The sequence below is a fragment of the Apis dorsata genome, unplaced genomic scaffold (assembly GCF_000469605.1).
Source record: "Apis dorsata unplaced genomic scaffold, Apis dorsata 1.3 scaffold_204, whole genome shotgun sequence".
Classification (NCBI taxonomy): domain Eukaryota; kingdom Metazoa; phylum Arthropoda; class Insecta; order Hymenoptera; family Apidae; genus Apis; species Apis dorsata.
In genome coordinates this window covers 459,613-474,921 of record NW_006263488.1, presented here as the reverse complement: position 1 = coordinate 474,921, position 15,309 = coordinate 459,613, and the positions used below count along the sequence as shown (strand labels likewise).

The following is a 15,309-nucleotide window of genomic DNA, read 5'->3' as shown; positions in this document are numbered from 1 at the left end:
TTCGCTTTTCTCTCTCTCTCTCTCTCTCTCTCTTTCTGTCCCTTTTTCTCGTATCCATGAATGGCAAACTCGCGTTTGGCTCGCTACGTATAACGTATCGATCGACCGTCACCACTCGTATTTTTTTGCTTTCTCTACTATTTCCCTATTCCTGACACTGCTATTAGCCTATTTTTGTTTCCTGTGTATTCTATCTCTGACGTTCCGTCTTTACGGTGACATTATAGATTTCCTTTCTTTTTCTTTTTCTTTCTTGCATTCTCCGTTCCAACCTCCGCATCTGGGCCAAATTCTCTCTTGTCTCCTTCTTCAAACAATCTACCTTCATCTTTCATCTACTTCTTTATTTCACTCGACATATTCCATAAAAATTTCGATCGTATGAATACTATTATTATTCTCCAATGGATATAATCTTGTTCCTATTCTTTGTGACTTTTTCTTTTCGTTACTCTTCTCGGCTTATTCGTTTTATATCATAGGATACGATTATGTCCTACGACTGTGACGTAGGAATATTTCAAATAACGAATTATGAAGAATATGTTTGCTTTGAATTCTTTTATCGGTCAATGATCGATTCGAAGATAAGTGCGGTGCGTTCGATGCCAAAGATTCTTTGAATGTAGATTGCTAAAGAGGAAAGAGATGGAGCAAAAGAATATAGGAATAAATATATATTCTGCTAAAAAATTTTTTTGGATATGCAAATATATATACGTACATATTACTAATTAATCTAAGTAAATGTAATTATTTAATATAAAATGTACAAAAGTGTTTGAAATGAAATATATATATTTAATAATATATATATTTAATAATAGAAATACAAATTCTAATAATTTTAAGCAAAATGAATCTGATTAGATTTCTTAAAATATATAATATCGTAAAATGTTATAAAAATTGCACAACTTTTGGTACTTTTTATAAACTGTTACTTTTTAATGATCGCATTTATGTATCGTAATGTATCGATCATTTATGAAAAATGAAAGATTTGTAAATCATATTACGAATTTATTAACGAAAAACAAATCTATTAATAATGATTGAATTGTATTATATATATATTTATTATATATAAACTTTTTCTGTTCGCGAAGTAATAAAATGTTCTTGCCTTCCAACCAATGAAAGTACTTATTAAAAAGTTGATAAAAAAATTATGTTTCCGATGGAAAATTTATTCTTCGTATAATCCCCTCTATTCGTGAAATTCTTCACTAACTTAATAAGAATATTTAAAGAAAGTCTTCTGTCTTTTCTTTCTTCTTTATAATTTCTACTCGGTAGAGAAATATGAAATACTCGAGGAATTTAAATCATTATATATTTTTTTAATCATTCTAAACTTTTTCCAGAATTAAAAAAAGTTTATGCGGTGATATCTTACAAATTAATTTTAATTTCACGGGGAGTTAAAACCATATCGAAAAGCTCCTTGCTAATGAACGTAGCTGTAACATACTAATCATCAATAATTATGCAATTATATGAGAAGTTCTTTGAGAAAATAATCACGATAACTATCTGGACGCTAACGACTAGACGTATTTCTCGATTCACTCTCGCGAAAACTGACATTCGTTAATTAAATTTTTCCAGATTCCACCTATGCTTTTTACGCTTCTTCTTCTGTTCAAAGAATTTTCTTCAAAGAATTCTTGCTTTTTCACGCGAAATTTCACTGAAATGTGAGCGTGTTTGATGTGTATCGTGTATACGAGTACAAATTTGTAAAGATACATATATACGGAAAGAGAAAATATTTTGATAAAGTGATTTTGTTTTATTAATCTTCGAAATAAAAAATTTATAGAATATTTTCTAAAAATATATATTTGATATAATAAAGTGTTTTTGTTTTTTTAAAAATTATATAAATATATATAATTCGACTTTTGAGTGGCTTGATTGAAAAATTATTAACTACAATTGGTATATGTTCTATTCCAGAAATTCTAAGAATAAAATAAAAATTATAATTTTTAAATATCTTTTTCAAACTAAGAATATCGATCGATGGATCGTTAATGTACATGAAAATTTCAAGAGAAAAGTTTCTCTTTACGTAGATACTTAATTGATTGTATTATCGAGACAAGAAGTAAATCGAAAATTGACTAAAACTAAATTTAAATATTCAGTTTTGCTATACAAATACCAAACAGATTTTTATTTTACAAAATTTTATTGTACGAAACATTATAAGAAAAAAATCGATTTCTAAAATATATATCATTACAATTTTACGAACGAAATTCGAGATAAATTGTAATGAATAACATATGGAAATGGAAGAGATATGTTTATGCAAATCTATAATAGTAATTGTATTATTTTTCAGTTACGTTTCTGTTCGAAATTATGCGAAAACGCATTTAAATTATTGAATGTGTAGCGCGCGATATATGTAAGTTTGTTCGTTTTAATATAAATCCAAATAAAATGAGATTATTTATCGTGTCGTTTGTTAATCACAATTTCACATGAATTTTAGTAATGATATTAAAAATCGAATCTGTATGCATATATTTGCAGAAATAAATCTTGTATTATTCCTTATTTATTACTATCGTGAAAATTAATATTTATCAAAATTATTTAACGTAAAATATACGGATATTTTTATTTTAAATAAATATTATTGCATCGTCAATTGTTATCAACCGCATGAAAAATAAGAAATTTGAATATCACGTATTATTTAACAAGATTTATAATAGAAATATTAGAATAATCAATATACTTCTAAATTTTTTTACAAAAATTTTAAACTCCATAAATAAAAGTTACTTGAACTAATCGAGTAAATTCTTAATTGATAAATTATTTTGAAAAAAAATATGTATTTATAATGATTTTAAATTCCACAATTTATACTTTTTATCATATTTGAAATAATGGAAGTATCTAAAAATCATTGTGAATATCCCCAATCTGCAATCCATAGCGCATTGGCATTCGTGGCTTATCTAATATCGTATCAGACACCTTACTACTTCGTATGCAAGGTACAGTAATGTTAATTCTACTACTATATGCATTGCATACATTATGGTCAAAAGCCGTGACTAAAGCTTCTAATTTCTCTTCGAGACAGTACTCGATATTCTCCAACAGACAAATAAATAATACCTTTTATTGCAGTAATCCGTTGATTTGCACGAAATTACACATTGAACGTATAATATGTTTCCAATTAATATATCTAGAAAAAATTACATAATTTTTCATAATTTATTTCATAATTTTTTTATTATTTCTTTTCATTATTTTCATTATTCTTTTTTACAAATTTAAAGAAACGATTTTTAAAGAAAAATAGCCATCAAACAAGATTCTATTACATAATTTAACCAATAATAATAGTTACATTTTGCAAATAACAAATTATAAATTACCGATACCGATAAATATCTACTTTTACATGATAATATTAGTTAATAATAGATAAATAGATAACAATAATAATCAATATTTATTAAATAATAGTTAATAAAACAAATGAAATCCAACGAATCGATCAATTTAACATAAAATCGTACTTGAAAATTGTCCGTACAACAATTTATCGATACTATTAATTGGTCAATCATCACGTAAAAAAGGTGGAAAGAAGGTTTCCAGATAGAATTCGATTTGGTGAGAAAAGGGAATTATGGAAAAAGGGAAAAAATTGGAAAGCGAGGGAGCAGTGATCGGAGATACGATAACGAAATGTAATTGGCAAGTCTTAATTAAAATAATGGCGTCGCGACGTGAATCCGGTAAACTGGGACGAGAAACATGACGGCTAATTCGTGCTATGCAGTATCCACTCTGCAAATTGCCCGTGCAAAATTAAATAAAGCAAATGGGGGCGATGGTAGCCAGGTCGAAATGAATTTTTTTCCTCGTCGTTCAAAGGATCCGCCTGTGGCCCGTCGAAATTTCACGTCGAAAGGATACAACGAATTAAATTACGCGAACCTCGTAGGATTGAGGGAAGGGCAACCTTTCGTTTGGTGGTTGAAAATCTTTCGTCGGCTCATATATATAGCAAACCATGATCGGATGAATCCATTTTAGCGAATAAAAAATTCATAGGTAGATTTAGGGAGGCGGAAAAATTATTTGAAAGTATCGTTAGAAAATAGAAATTATCGTGATAATGAAAATTTGTGAGTATTCGTATTTTAAGATTGATATTTCTTATTCGAAAAAACAATAAGAATTCAAAATTATTTTTTTCTTAAACAATGGATTTCTAATAATTAAATTATCATAAATAACAATAATTCGAAACTTTATTAATTATAAAAATGATATATGATTCTCAATACGAAACGATAGTTTCATAATTTCGTACGGAATTAGTAATTTCGAGCATTCATTCGTAAATAATAACAGAAAAAAGTATACGTAAGTAATAACAAAAAAAAGTATACGAATGAATGAAAATAAATGATAATGAATAAAAAAGAATGTGAGATGAGAGGAAATAACGAGATACATGTATATTCAATTATTATTATCGATAGAAAAATTATTATCGATGAAATTGCCATTTATAAATAATATATTAAAATTCTTTTGTGATTGTGGAATTTTTGATAGATTTTTGAGATGAAAAATGAGAATTTTTGAAATGATAGAATTTCAATTTAATTACTTTTCTTCATGCTTGTGAACGAAATTGCACATAAGGTGAACTTAGAACGATATTACAACACACGATGCTTATTGAACGGTTTTTAAGAGCACTTGAGACTAGTCGGCAAAAGGAATGTCTAGAATCTGCAGTCGCATTTCTGTTAATTCTGCGAAATCGGCAACACTTTGACTGGAGGTCTTTGTTCAAGGGGGATTGAGAGAATTTCATTGAACTTTGCGGTTTGATAGCGTCTGATATATAGCGGAAAAATAATTAAGTAACAGCAGTGAATGCATAAATATTTGATAATTCATTTTTCATTTTTTTTTTGCAAATGTATTAATGTAATATTCCTGCTATAATCTTTGAAATATTCAAAAGAAAGAAACTAATTATAAATAGAATAATATAATTTTTTAAATATAAAGATGCAAAATAAAAAAAAATAAAAAAACAGAGTACTGAATACAATAAAATCAAATATTCTTTCCAATTCTAATTGCAACATTATTGTTAAATAATGAAAGAAAAAAAAATTCTTATCAATGATCTATTTACTCTTATCAGATATCTTCTAACAACACGATGTACAATTTGCAATAAAATACTGTTGAAGATCGATCGAATAAAGAAATCGACGAGGAGACAAGACAAGTGCGAGAGGCTTTAAACTTTACGACGAACTTTAAACAAATCGAAAATTTCGCGAGTCTCGACAGGTAAGTACGACAGAACGAGAGTTTTCGAGGGTTCGCGAAAAATCTCGATGACTTGCTTCCAGACGTTTCTCTATACCAAGTCGGAACTTAAACGAGTTTTCAAGACTGTGACGAATATAAAAAACAATAAAATTTCCTTTTCCTCGGAATTGCTTGAGCCAATAACAAATTCAAACGCCCTCAAATCACGATCAACCACGATTTTCTTCCGCTCTTTGAAATTGACGATCTCTTGATTTTATCAGTTTAAGAGAACGATGCGAATTGACAAAATTTGATCCCTATTAAATCTATTCGCACGAATTCCAAACTTGCATAATTTGATGAGAAATGTTCCTGATTTTTTGTCGCAACTTTTTTATAGCTATATTATAATTATAATTTTCATGTTTGTTTAATTAATCTTTTCTCTATCCATTTTTAAAAAAAAAATCATTGCTCATAAGCACGAGTTCAAAATTTATTATCTGATCATAGATTATACGTATAATTTTTGTGAATCGAGAAGAAAGTTTTAAAATAATCGAAAACAATATGTTATAAGATCAATAATAATTTATCGTTGTCTATAATATATAGAAGTATATCTAATGAAAAATAAATAAGATATCATGTATAACGCATAGTAGTGAAAGTGTTAATCTATTGAAAATCGTATAATGCGATAGTTAGAGTATTATTGTAATTGAAAAACATAAATAATTATCTATAATAGGAAGATTTATTTATTATTGTACAAAAGAATTATAGAATTCGATACATTGTCAACTACTTCAATATTAATTTTAGAATTGAGCATGTTTTTCTGCTATTCTTTCGAACATTTAAAAGATATAATATATATATCCTTGATGTTTAAAAAGATTTCATAAGTTTATTATTTATTTTAAAAAATTTTTTAAAAATTAATAGCTTTTTTCTAAAGTTTAACTTTTCTAAAGTTAATTTTCCTTTGCTATATTTATTCCTAAATATATATTGCTATATATTTCTTTTCCTATGAAACATTCTTTTTTAGTCATCAAAAAGCACAAATATCAAAAATTCAACACATTGTGCTTCCTTTATATAATCTTTATTTTTTTATCAAGCCCAAGAAAAAATATATTATGAAAATTTTTAATTTATTTCTTTCTATCATTTTCGAATTTTTATCACAATTTTTCTTCGATTTAAAGTTGCAGAATTTTATTTTATTCCTTTATAAATGGAAAACGTGTGGCCAGATCCATTTCTTTATTCTTTGAATATAATTCATACTAACGTGTCTTTAATCGCCTGCCATTAGAACGCGTTTCATACCGCGTCTTCCGCTCATTGCGAAATTAACATCCCTTAACTCTCTCATAAACTTCAGTTTCAACCTTAATCAAATTCTCCGTCTTTGTGACTCATTATTCTATCGCTATAGTTTCGAACATTCATATAATTTCACATCGAACAATTTCTATCTCTTCCAACCATTACGTACTATGCACACACACACACACGTTTCAATTTTTTCTTTTTCCCTGTTATTTTAATTAATTAAATTATTCCGATATTTTGCAAAGAGCGTGTATGGATCGGGATAATTCGATACGTTAACATCAATATTCAATTTTACGCGTTGGCGACAATTTTCTCCGATAAAAATTGAACGCGTTATTGCGATTTCGTTTCATTTTCGCGAAATATGATCCTAAACGAATAAAGCATAACGTGAATTCAGTTATGCGTTATATCCTATTTACAATCGAACAAAATTGTATAAAATTTGACCACGTGTACATTTGGTATGGCCAGTAATACGTGATGATAAAATATCGAATCGAATGTATCGAATTTCTTCGATAAATTTTATTATTCATCGATAACGTATTTTGTTTTTCTTAACTAATCGTATATTGATCTTTTGTAAGAATAAATGTAAGACCGATTGAAAGACCAGTTTAATTTTTATAGCTATTTTTATACTTTGTTGTTGTAAAACAATACTGATTTACGAGCTTTATAATTTTAAAGTATTCTATTCGCAAAGTAAATTAAAATTTTTAAGAACTCTTTATTTCTTATCATTGTTATTTTATTATAATTCTTTCTATGATATTTTTTAGTTTTAATTTGTGAAAATATTTATATCTAATTAGTAGAAAAAGTACGAATTTTAATTCAAACGATGAAAACATTTTAATATTTATAATTCTAGAATATCGTGTATTTCTTAACTTTTGAATTGGAATAAAAATTCAGTGTTTACACAATTTATTTTTCATTTAGCATTTTGATATTTATTTTAATTTATTTTATTTTTTCGAAAAATACTAAAAATACTTTATAATTTTAAAAATATGGTATTTGAATATTAGAATGGAATATTATATTAGAATATCATATTAGAATATATCGTGGTATTAATTTCTAAATTTATTATTTACAACTCTCTTTATAATTTTAATCATCTTTTTCGAAATTAAAATTAAAATTAAATTAATCAAATATAAATCCCTTCAATCCCAAAGAAAATCTCGTTTCGTACAATGCCAATTAACATTATAAATATTCAACGAAAAGATAAAGGGATTTTAATAAAATGTTTCGCGTATATATATTTTCTTTAATAAAACTGTCTCGAGCTTATTTTGTAAAGAACAACGGAAGCTTCGATATACCGGTCGTAACAATTTTTCTGTTCCGTGGCTTGTATCGGTTACCAATCACTAAAGGGGTGCATGAAAAATTGCAGTTCGAGCTGACGTTTCTCCTCGTAGAAATTTTATAAAGTTGTATGTTGTGCATTATGTCTCCTGCCGACACGCGATGGAATCGTTCTTCAAAAGAAAATTATGCAACAGTTAACGCGTTTAACATCGCGAAATGTAGTATGGTTTCTGTGTTACTACAGTCTTGATTATGCGAACATATTAAGATGAAATCTTAGGAAATAATAATAGATATAATCTAAGGAAAACCACAGGCGCAAAGAACAAAGTGATCGACACTTCGTAATTTATACGAGAGATATAATTTTATGGTCCAAGCTATCGACCACTGTTTATTTCTTCTCAAATGAAATATGAAATTATATATGAGAATTTAATTTTGCGATAATGTTAACGTTATAAATTATTATGTATACGATATGTGTATTAGTTCATTTTATTTTCTTCGTATAAAAAAATATGTTCTTTTTATCAACAGATTTTATCGATTTGAAAGTGTTGGTTTATAATGGTTTTATTTATCTCATATTTGTAATTTGTTTGTTTAATGAGAAAACGTTTGTTATGTGGATAAAACTTTTTAGATAACAAAAAAAAATTTGTAAATTGTTTGTTTCAAGAAATAATGATTATCTTTTTTTTTATATAGCGTGATTGAAATATATTAATTATACAGCAACAGTTGGTACAACAAAATAAAAAGGATATTTAAAATCTTAAATTAATTTTTACGAAAATATCGTTGAAACTGAATTAATTTGTTTATTTCCTTTTACATTTATGAATAGAACTATGAAATATATTAATAAGTTCTTCGTATTTTTGATTTTAATATATTAAAGTATTTTTAATCTCTCTATACTAAATATATATTATATTGATAGATTTATTTTCTGATATTGTTATGCATTTTTTTTTTTTTTTAATAGAAGCAACTATCGAATTGCTAGTATTAAAATTTTCCACATCATGAAATTTAATTGTTTATAATTTAATAAAGTTATAAACAATAAATATCGTTCACTATTTTTACATATCTATATATATTTTTTTATTTTCTATTTCATTCTCTAGAATCAATTTTTCAAATATCATTATCTTTACAAGAAAGAATTCTGTTAATATTCTCTTTTATATATTTACGATTAATCAAATCAGACAATTCATCTTTATTAAAAATTCGATTCAGTAGATTTCTCTTTAAATAATTGCTCGAATCAAAAAACGATAACAATGCTGGTCGATCACTATGATTCTCTTGAATAGAATTTCATTTTGTTTTTGTCAATGGATTATCATGAAACGTAAACAGCGTTTATCTTTCGTTGCTAATTACATAATTTACCAATCGACACAGGTTCACCATACGATCCGCGAAATGCGCGACTCATCGATTTTATGCGTTTTCTCGATTCTCGAAATTCGTAAGCTGATGAAATTTATTGGAAAAAAAATCGTTCGCGTCATTAAAAGAATTGAGATTCATTGTTAGATAGAGATCGAATTTACAGAAAAGAGAAATATCACATGATTGACGAATAAATGAACACTAAATTTCATAATAATCATAATTTTTTGAACTTATGTAATCAATAGTTAGAAAGTATTTGAAAATTTTGACGTTTTGGAAATTTTCTTAATAGAAAAAAATTTAAAAAAAGAAAATTAAGAATGTGTAAACTGAATTTATAATTTATAATTCATAATATAAATAGGATTAAGGAGATACTAAGAATGATTTATGAAAAATAGTTTATTATAAAACGATAATGAAGAATAACGAAATTGCATTCATGTTATTTTTGAGAAAATAAAATTCAATCGAACTTTTCGTGAATTTTCCATTTCTTTTTTTTCAATTCTTTGCGGCAATTTCTACGTGGTTAGCAAAGTTTTTGTTAGAAGTCGTAGAAGGATATTTGCAATTTCACAGTCCGTGTTTGATATGCTTTGTAGTGCGCACGTTCGGTCTATATCTTTACGAAAACTTTTCCTTAAGTTTTGACTAGTTCTATATTCTCATCCATTTCATACGTGTAGTTTATATAATTTTGTTTGAGTATTTTCTCAAATTTCTTGTAGTTTGTTATATTTCAAGGAAATGTCTATTTTTTTTTTTTTCCGTTAGAACTTTTTCTAAAGTTAAATGCAAGAACTGGAAAGAAAAATGGGAAAAATCTCTCGCTTTTTATCGAGAGACTATCTTTTGTTTCTTTAAAATAAAAATTCTCTATTGTTTTCCTTTCAACTTATTTTTGTTCAAAAATCTTTTTAGAAATTTTTTAAAATAATGATTTTATGCCCAAAAGATGTAATTTAAAGGATTTGCTATTTAAATCTTTGATATAAAGAGAATCCTCGATTTATTTGTATTTCGATTTTATGCTATCAAATAACGAATATATTGCACAATTTGAAATGATTAGCATTAAATAAGTGAAACTGTGAACGTGGATTAAATTAATCAAAAATAAAATAAAAATATTTTATTGCATGGAATAATGTTTACATGGTGACAAAGTGATAATTCGCAAATTAATAATAAACGATTCATACAAATTTTTTTATATAGATTCAAAAAAAAATAATATATAAAAAACATATGAAATTGAAATACATTATTAAATAGATTATTTTTATTTTATTTTTTCAAATCGATTTCCTAAATATAAATAAGTATGTATCATTATATATGTATCATTTTTATACTAAAATTTATATTTGGTATATAAATAATATAAAATTAGATAAATGTTTATTATAATTAAAAAATTTATACATAATATAAGAAAAATTAAATTATACTTCGTTATTTGAATCTTCTATTATAAATAATTTTATTATAATTTAATATTTTATATTATTAATATTTGATGTATATTGTATACATGAATAAAAAATAAAATAATCGAAGATGGACGAGAGAAATAAAATTTGTATTAATTAATAATTTAATCTTTAAATAATATTTATAAAAATTTACTTGCGATTCGATTTTGTATTTTCTTAATAAATCTAGAAAAAAATTATCCATATTTTCTCTAAAAACTATCATTGCTGGTAACTGATAAAAATTATTCTAGTTGTTTTAAATTCTTATCAAAAAAAAAAAAAAAAAAAAAAAAAAAAAAAAAATATATCGAAACAGTGCAGATGAATGGTAAGAACTATTTATGTTAACATTTCAATAGACTAAAGGTTTCGCTCGTGGCGAAAACTGCCTCATTTTGCCTCAAGGTAACTTCGATAAGCTTTTAATTAGATAAAACTTCTTGAACCGCTACTAATTATCTCGCAATTCTCGTACGTAATTCACTTAAGTTTTCTCCCATAGACGGTGGAACCTCGAAGATCTAATTGGCCGCCTCCGCGCTTACCGTGGACCGCGTAAACAATTTAAGAGTGATTAACAGTTTAACAAACGATGGCTTTAATGAAACGACCACCGCCCTTTAGCCATTCAGCTTCCGGCTGCAAAATATTTTTCACTCTTTCCTTCCTTGCTTGCATAATTTCACTTCTCGTCCCCGAACTCGAATCAAACCTGCGCGCGGCTTTTTGACAGAAACTTTCTTAAGAAATCATTAAAGGAGAATTACCAAAGTTTCGTCTTGCTCGTTACAACTTTCGTCCCGCGCGCGCGTTTCGAATATTTCTCACGGATCCCCGAAAGGGAAGAACTCGTCATCTTGTTACTATCACTTTTTCTCTTCTGACGGATTACCTTTCTTTTCTTTTCTTTTTTTTCTTTGTTTTCTTTTTCTTTCCTAATTTTATACTTCGCGTATATCAGCATTCGGGTCACAAAACGCTATGACTGAGTTTTGAAGAATAAAATTTTTTTTTACAGTTTGTTCTTTCCTGGAGATTTCTGGAGAAATATGAGTTAAAGATTATATGTTCAAAAATGTTAAAAAATGTAATTGAATATCCGGTGAATTTTTGCATTGTAAATAAATATGATACTTACGCAGTTCATGTAACAATAATAAAGATATTTTTCGTTTCTTTTAATAATGATATAATAATGCGCTAATAATATCGATACAGAAATAGATTCTTAAAATTTATTATAATAATTATAGGATTATATAATTAAATTTTTTACAGAAAGTTAATACAAATTTTATGTTTAATACAATAATTATAATACGGTAAGAAGAATAATTTATTATAATGATAAAGAATGTGGTATGCCATTACAAGAATAATAAATCTGCATAATATTTTTTTAATTGCATTATATAATTTAAATGATAATATTGTTTTATTTTCAATGATTAGAATTAATTTTATGATTGTTTATCAATATGACATTCTATGTAAATGTATTTTAAACGATATCTTTTTTTTTTAATATCCAATAATTAATAAAGAAATATACTCTGTAAAATATATTAAATATATAGAATATAATATTCTATACAGAAAACAAAACAATACATTTTGTAATTATTTGTTTACTTATTATTGTTGGAAATATCTTTCCATATATCAATATGGAGTAAAAAGATAATTAAAAATTGAATTTAAAATATCTCAAATAAACCACAAATGATAAAATAATTTAATAAACAGATTATACTATTGATTAAAATGGAGAATAAATTATTTCAATAAAAAATAAATAAATCAATGAAAATATTTGTTATTTTTTATCTCAGTTTCAAATATTAAATTACTCAAATTTGATATGAAGTATATGTAAGCTTTATTTTCTCACATATTATTAAATTCATTATTTTAGAAATAGTAAAGCACGTATATCCTCAAATACGAAGTTTCAAATTTAACTTTTGCTTGCAAAATAAACTTACGCATCAAAAGTTAACACATCAATGAACTTTTTCTGGAAAAGAAATAAACCGAATTTTCGAATGAAAATACAAGGTTTTAACGTTATTTGTCACAAAAAAAAAAAAAAAATTTCAATTCCGACTATTCTTTGATGGAAAGATGAAAATTGAAAAATGGAATTATCATCCATCGGTCGATTTGATTTGTTCGCAATATCCATTCTCTGAATAATCTTTTAAGACGAACATTCTTCTCAAAGGTTTTATTGTTGTCACAAGATAAGATGGAAGTACTACATACACTGTGTTTTGCATTGTGAACGACAAAGCTGTACCATCGCGTCGTTCGTGCATCCACCGGATCTTAGCTTAATATTTAAACTTCCATTTCGCCGATATGACTAGCGAGAAATATTTACGGTACCATTTCGCGGATGTAAAATTTATGTATAAAACGGATGATATATGATCGAAACGAACATTTGGTGAACTGAAATTCATGAAAGAAACGCACTTATAAAAAATTAAACCATTTTTACTGCATCTCGTCACACCGGTTATCAACCAAGCTGCTTTTTATTTTATACATATATTATTTTGTATAGTATTTTGTAAAAAAAATGAAATTTATTTATAATCTTACAGCAAATTAATTTACGTCTTTAAAAGATAAATAAAAGAAAATTTTATTATATCATACATCGATGTTCTTATGGATTCAGTTTTAGGTGATATAAGAAAAAAAGAATGAGGAATAGAAAAAGGATGTTAGAACACGGATGAATCGAACAAGAGTTTGACCACATATGGAAGAAAAGATATTGACTACATGTATGAATACAATACATCTTTTGAGACAAGACAAACAATCAATGATGACAAACAAATCATAGAAACAATAAGAATTCAATTTTCTTTAAACTTCAGCGTAATAGATCAGCATTCACAGTCACAACATTTGTATATATAATACATATGTAATTATAATAATATATATATATTAATAATATAATATATATATTATTATAATTATATATATATATTGGGATTAATATAAAAATTTATGTACTTTATTGTACTTTATTTTATGTAATTTTTATATAAATTTTTTAATTTATTTTCAGCATCTTTTTTAATTTAACATTTATCTTAAATTCTCCTATTATGTAGAATTTCTTATTCTTCTTTTGTTATATAATTTTTTATAATTTAAATATATTTTATATTGACTTCCATTTTATATTATATATATTCAATTTTCGCGCGTTAAAATGAATAAAAATAAATTGAAGTAAACCATGTTATTTCAACTGATCAAAAAGGCTCAGTAACGAAACGAATCAGTGCGCATCATAGTGCGCATCATAGTGCGCATGACGTTAGTTTATAGTTGAAAATCGTGGTGACAGGTCACGTTTTGTTCTGAAGTGCGTAATACTTAAAATTCTTACTGATAGGATACAATATTATAATTATTATTTATATTTAATAATAAGTTTTAATAAGTTTTGTATAATACGCATTTGTTTAATCATTATTATAGCAGAATTGAAAATCTTTGATGAAGATGATGAAAGATGAAGATTAATTATTATTTGATTGGAACTTCGAAGACAAGATGGCTTCAAAAGTGTAAGTGAAGATGTAATCCATTTTTATACAAATATGATGAGATTTTATTTATTTTAAAGAAATATAGTTATAAATTTTTTTTATTCACACAAAAATGAGAATTATTAGATCATTACACATTACACAATCAATACACAATATTTCACGTATTTTCGTATATATATGTATGTATGTATATGTACGAAGATACACACACATATAATATACATATATATTTTACACGTTTTACACGTTATGTATGTACTTCTTCCGATGCTATTTGTATACAATTATTTCTATATTTATTTCTTCTTTTGATTTTATGGTCAAAGTTTCAAGACTGAAAACATTTTTTATAATTCAGTTTTTCAGAAAATTAATGCTTTGTTATATCATATTATATTATATTCGGTATATACAATGTGTTGAATCGTTGAGCATATCCTCTTTCTATTTTGAAATTCGATACATCGAAATAGTTATGTGGAGTATATCATTCTATTGTTGAAATTTATGACGATTAGAATTTCTTTAAGTATGATTTATCTATTTGGTAATACTTATTTAATAATTATTCTTTTTTTATATTATTTATTATATTATTATATATATTATTTTTTTATATTATTATATATATTATTATATTTTATTATTATTATATTTATATTTTATATTATTATATTATTATATTAATAATATATGTTTATTCAATTATTTATGGAATATTAGGAATTTATCTATTTTTTTATTTGTTTATTTATTATTGATTAGTATATTGATTCGTATTATGAATTTTATGAAAATAAAACTATATTATTTCAATATAATTAGTTTAATTT

At 25.4% G+C, this 15,309-nt stretch overlaps 1 protein-coding gene across 2 annotated transcripts in view; it reads right to left on the bottom strand.

Moving 5' to 3' along the window:
* Window positions 1-15,309, bottom strand: part of LOC102679326 — a 429,386-nt gene that overhangs the window by 64,285 nt on the left and 349,792 nt on the right. The window lies entirely within an intron of this gene.